Source organism: Piliocolobus tephrosceles, chromosome 15 (assembly GCF_002776525.5).
Source record: "Piliocolobus tephrosceles isolate RC106 chromosome 15, ASM277652v3, whole genome shotgun sequence".
NCBI classification, from domain to species: Eukaryota; Metazoa; Chordata; class Mammalia; order Primates; family Cercopithecidae; genus Piliocolobus; species Piliocolobus tephrosceles.
The window spans coordinates 57,431,794-57,437,978 of record NC_045448.1 but is presented as its reverse complement, the minus strand read 5'-3'; positions in this window follow the sequence as shown (position 1 = coordinate 57,437,978).

Below are 6,185 nucleotides of genomic sequence, written 5' to 3'. Positions count from 1 at the left end.
AAGTTCCATAGATAGTACTAGAGAAGTTTAATACATCACTCTGACTACTGTGAAGAAGAGGATATTTAAAGGTATTTAATTTAGCAGGTCAAATGGGTTTCTATCCTTTTATCCTTTCTTTAATTATCTTGGAGAAAAGGCTTTACATTTGAGATTGAATCACTTTTTGTTCTATTTCCATAGAAACTGTTCTTGCTGTAGCAGGTTGTAGAAATTATTTTTCAGTTTGTATTTGTCAATTTTCTAAGCAAACAGTGACACTCCCCTGTGCTTTTTTCCTATTTAACCATAACTTCTTTATATACTTCTGCCAATGTCAATTAAATGTCTTATTTCACTCCATGACCTAAATGGAGACTTTCAACCTGGTTTTGATGTTATCAATGCATTTAATATGCATTATGTCTATTGAGTTATTAAAGCTTTTGATTAAAAAATATAACAATTTTAAAAATAACATTTAGACAGCAACACTCAATACTATTCTTACCCCATATGCTTTACTACCCCTTCTCCACAAAAAAAACCCAATGTCTACATTTGTTACAATAACAAACTTACAAATAGTGTGCAAACTTACAAAGAGTTTGCTCAAGAATGAGTAGGGATTTGAGGAAATAAAAATAGTGTTGAGGGACCAAGTCAATTAATATTTGCAACTGATCAAAGAGACAGCTGGAACATTTAGAGACTATAAATTTTTCCATAAAGTAGAAGTGGGGGTGAGAGTGGGAGGGAATTATGAAAAGATAAAACTGGAAAGGTTTATGATACTGTTTGGATATTTGCCTCCACCTGAATCTCATGTTGAAATGTAATCCCCAACGTTGGGGGTGGGACCTGGTAGGAGGTGATTGGGCCATGGGGTCAGGATCCCTCATGGCTTTGTGCTGTTCTTGCAATAATAAGTGAGTGCCCGTGAGATCTATTAGCTGTTTGAGTGTGTGGCATCTCCCTCCCACACTCTCCCTTGCTCCAGTTCTCACCATGTGATGTTCCTGCACCCTCTTTGCTTTTTGCCTTGAGTAAAAGCTCCCTGAGGTCTCCCCAGAAGCTGAGCACATGATGGCACCGTGATTTATAGTGCAGAACTGTGAGCCAATTAAACCTCTTTTCTTTATAAATTAACCAATCTCTAACATTTCTTTATAGCAATGCAAGAATGGCCTAACAGTGTAAGTAAGCAATAAAGGACAAAAATACATATTGTGCACCATGCAAAGATTAGGAGAGTGACATGTATTTAAGCTCTCTGGAAGTTTCAGGTATGCTAATTTTATACTTTACAAATATTTAAATGAAATTTCCCTTTTTAGTTATATTTTCTATTCTCCTGAAACTAATATTACCCACTTTGGAGTCTGGCTGCATCTGCTAATTTGGTAAGAAGTGGAAAAAAACTATTAATAAGTATCAATTTTTTTCTTCTCAGAGAAATATGTTTTGGATTCTCATTTCAAAAATATTGCTCATTTTGAAACATTTGTGTATATAAGGAATAACATAGGCTGAAAATCAAACTCTAACAACTGTTATACTTTAATAAATTAAGCCAAAGAAACAAAACATAGAGATAAAAAATTCATGGCAAATATGTTTAGAGTGTATCATTAGTTATAGCTATCTATGAAATGTTTAACATAGTATATAACAGAATTGCCAGCATAACATAAGGAAAATTTACTACATGTGTTTTATATTTTATACATAAGATATCTCAGGCCATAGAAACATAAGATGAAAACATCTATGACTTGCCTTCTTCCATCTTACATAGGCCACTGAAAAAATTGCTATTATATTGCTCTTCCTCCCAGACAGCAAAGAGAAGGAGGGTAGGTAAGTCAAGACCTCCTGTATGAAGCTCTAAAAGCCATCGGTTACCAGATACCGGCACCAAATTGCCTGAGCTCCTATCAGGCTATGGTTTCCTCTGCTGTTAACTTCTCAATATAATTTCTGTTTTTGTGCTGCCATCTCTAGCTCAAGCACCTCCGTGATGACTTTGGATTCCAGCCACTTCTCCTTCCACAGTCCAGAGCTAACTAAGTGTTCCACGTGATTTGATCTCCGAATCAAGGCTATCAAGCTCAAATGCTTCCCGGGACAAGGCAAGGTATACAAATGCATGAAGAAGACTGGGCATTATTGGAAATGTTGAGCACTAAGGAAAACTAGGGAGTTCACAGCCAGCCAAAAAGCATTTGCATTCAATTAAAAATTAAGTAGTACGCCAGTCAAACAGAACAGTCCTATTTCAAACTACAAAATATAAGTAAGATAAATGGGTATACATCTTTACCTCAGTATTCACATTTTGTTTTATCAAGATATATCTAAACTCTTCTTCAACCAACATGGAACAAAGTTTATTTATATTTTAAGTGTCACATTGGAAAACATAACATTCCAATGGTGCAGAAGGAGGAGTGGAAATTTCTGGTTGTGCTTATGTCTTTAAAAATATCTATTTTCTGTCAAGATAGCTAAAAATCTGATCCATATTAAATCTATAATGTCAAATCATCTTTTTTTCTTTCTAGCAATTTATAGTACAGGCATATCTCATTTTTTTGTGCTTCACTTTACATTGCTTTTCAGATATTTTTGTTGTTGTTTTTTTTTTTGTTGTTGTTGTTGTTTTAACAAACTATAGGATTGTCCAGCAGGAGAGAGAGAGCTGGTGGGGAGGTGCTATGCATTTTCAAACAACAAGATCTCATGGAAACTCTATCATGAGAACAGCAAGGGGGAAGTTTATTCCCACCAGGCCTCTCCTCCAACACTCGGAATTACAATTCAACATGAGATTTGGGTGGGGACAGAGTCAGACCATATCAAGTCTTACTGATGATTGGAGAATGTCTAAGTTGTCTGAATAAAAGTTGAAAACAGCCAAAAGATTACTTGAGCAGCATTTTTATCCAGCCATGGCCATAGCAGCCAGCTTCATCGAAGTTGTACCTGACAGCACCTCCTATCAGCTGTACCGTAAAAGCTCTTGCTTTCTGTTCTAAGGCTTCTCTGCTCTATGGCTAAAATGCTTATGAAAACTTCCCATGTCCTTATGAAAACAGGATATGCATGATGGTAAATGTGCCATGGAGGACATCTTGACCAGTGGAACACAGGGCCATATGGAAGCAGATTAAGTCTTCCCTCTTCTGCCTCTTACTCTGAAGTGTATTTTCAGAAGGATCCAGTGAGATCAAGCTCCAGCTGCCTAAAGAAAAAACTACCTGGAGTAAAAACTACCTGGAAAAGAAAAAACTACCTGGAGAAAAAACTCCTGTGTGTGCTACATAGACTTAACCTTCATTTTATTTAACTCTTCCTTAGTCCAACATTCCCTTCCCCTGGTAAATCTTTTTCAGACACATGACACAAACTCTCAGCTTAGTGCCTAGCATAGTTATCAGACAAATAATGCTCAAGAAATATTTGTTCAATGAATTAACAAATGAATGACATGACATGAGATAATGTACATAAAATGTTTACTTAATTCTTTAAACACAGCAGAGACTCTTTAAATACTTGAGATGTAAAAAGACCTACAATATTCAAAGAGCATCTCTCAAAGGATGACAGTGGTCTTTTTTAATAAACTGAGAGTTAGGAAAAACCTTGAATTTATCTAAAATTAATCCAAAGGATATCTCTTTAACATTTGGATAAATGCAATCCAAAATCTTGTACTGTGGGGGTGGGAGGTGCTAAAAAATATAGGACTTCAGAAGGGACCACATTCTATTTTTTAGCATGTATACATTCATAATTTTGGTTTATGTTTATATAATTTCATTCATTATAACTTCTAAGTCTCACTTTTGCTTTCTGGCTAATAAGGCACAGTTATCTTCTAATCTTCTATTTTGACTGAAGAAAACTAAAATTTCCACCACTAAATTTCAAGGCTTCTCTTCGCTAAACTCTCCACAGAAACCTATTAACTGCCTATCAGATGACATCAAATTTTGTCAAACTCAGTTCCTTTATAAACTTGGAAATCTCTGATCCTGCAACACTTTGGCAATATTTTTAAGTTATGTCATCAAAATAAAAATATTTCAGTAGTGTTTGACTAGCCTAGAACACAATGAGACTAAATCCTTTTAATCTAAAAACAGTCCTTCCCTTTTGGCGTCTTGAATATATCACTTGAAAAGTCAATAGAATATACCACTCTCTCATGATGTATCCAAGATTTCAAGCTCCTTTTACTAAATGCAAAGCTATAATCATGGAGAACATCCCTGAAACAGATAGTTTGCCCTAATGGAATTTTCACATTCATTTACAAGAATAAAATTAAAAGGATTACATCATTTTAAATGTGCTTAAAACAATATTATCACCATTATATTGGTACCAAAAAACAAACATAATTTCAGTATGTGTCTTAGGTGGAATGAGGGTTTATTAAATGTTATATAGGACTTAATGTGTTATTTAGTCTTCTATTAGTTGAATCAAAACTGAGAAGCTAGCAAGAAATAGAAATTCTATATAAACCTTCAGGCCTGATACTTGCTTTTAGCAACTTAAAACCTTTCTACTCACATTTTAAAATGTGGGTTTTCATTTTTTCTGTATGGGTTCCAGCAAGACATAAGATAGGAAGATTTCTTTTATAGCAAAGCATGTTGATACCGTTTTTCTAATATTGCGACCAAGAATCTAAGGATTTGCCAACACACTGTTCACAAACTTTATTTTTTTACTAAAAAAAATTATGCCCAGAAGCATAAACAAATAAAATGATAGAAGCAGACTTGCTCTGGCAGAATGGTGTGGTGCTCACCATCTATCTCTTTTACCACGTTTACTCACCATTCACAGCCCTGAACAGAATTCCTAGAGCTCTCCAAAGAAATGTTTTAAAACCATTGTCTTAAAGTAGTATTGAGAGAAAAAAAAAAGCAAGCTTTTGGAGACATTCAGTGCACAGTAAAGGCAATGGGGACTGAGGGAAAGGGAGAATGGGTGGAAGGATAGCCAGGAAACAATGTGAAATTCTTTAAAATCTACAGATGCAAAAGAGTATATTCAGATACCCATTATGAGAAAATTCTCACTCTACCTCTTGCCTCATTTTCTCGTCCAAAAATGTTGCTGCTTCCCAATTTCCCTCTCTCAACTTTCTATATGTTTGCTCAGCCACTTCTTTCTATACTGGTACTGTCTTATTTCTCTTCATCAGTCCATGAATTATTAAATTTTCTCTTATTTCATGATATGGAAAAACAAACTATTTTTGTCCTCTTTCTAAACCTTTATGGCTGGGTTCTGAAGTCTTCACCAATATACAGTTTCTGTGGAGTTTTACTTAATAACATGTAGTTTTTTTGTTGCAGGTTTTAAGTTAGTATTCATTCCTCTTTGAGTATATATTTGCATATATTATCTCACTCTTTCCTGGCAGCTTCTTTCATGTGGCAAGGCACATTTTTCTTGCTTCCTCCAAAATTATTCTCTCTCTGCCTTTGACTTTTGAGAACTTGATTATAAAGTGTTTAATTTTTAGGATTTCTTCGTGTTCAATCTCTCCGGGATTCTTTAGGCTTCATGGTTCTGAAAGTTTATTTCTCTCTCTAGATTTTGGAAATGTTCTGTCATTATTTCTTTCCATTAAACTTCCTAATCTTTTTTTCCTCTGTTTCTTCTGCAATTCTAATAACATGTATATTGGCTCACTTGATGGTGTCTCATAAGTCATGTAGATATTTTGCACTCTTTTTTATTATTTTTCTGTCATCCCTCTGACTGGATAATTTTTCAATGACCTGTCTTTGATCTTGCTGATTCTTCTGCTTGTTTGAGTCTACTGTTGAACTCCTATAGCATTTTTCAGTTCAGTCATATGTCCTTCGGCTCCAACATTTCTGTTTGATTCTTTTATATTGTGTCTATATCTTTGTTGAACTTCTCATTTTTTTCATATATTGTTTTCCTGCATTATTGTCTATCTGTGTTCTCTTGCAGCTCACTCAGTATCAATTTCTAATTTATTCATTCTTTAACTGTGACTGACATGATTATTCTATTTTTATTACTTTTCTTTTATTGATATATAGAGTTTTCTTCAGATATGAACATTTTAAGTACATTACTTAAATATTGTTTTACATAGTGTCTCATACAATTAATTTAATTAGGAGCAAATTTAAGTTCAGAGTGTTGAT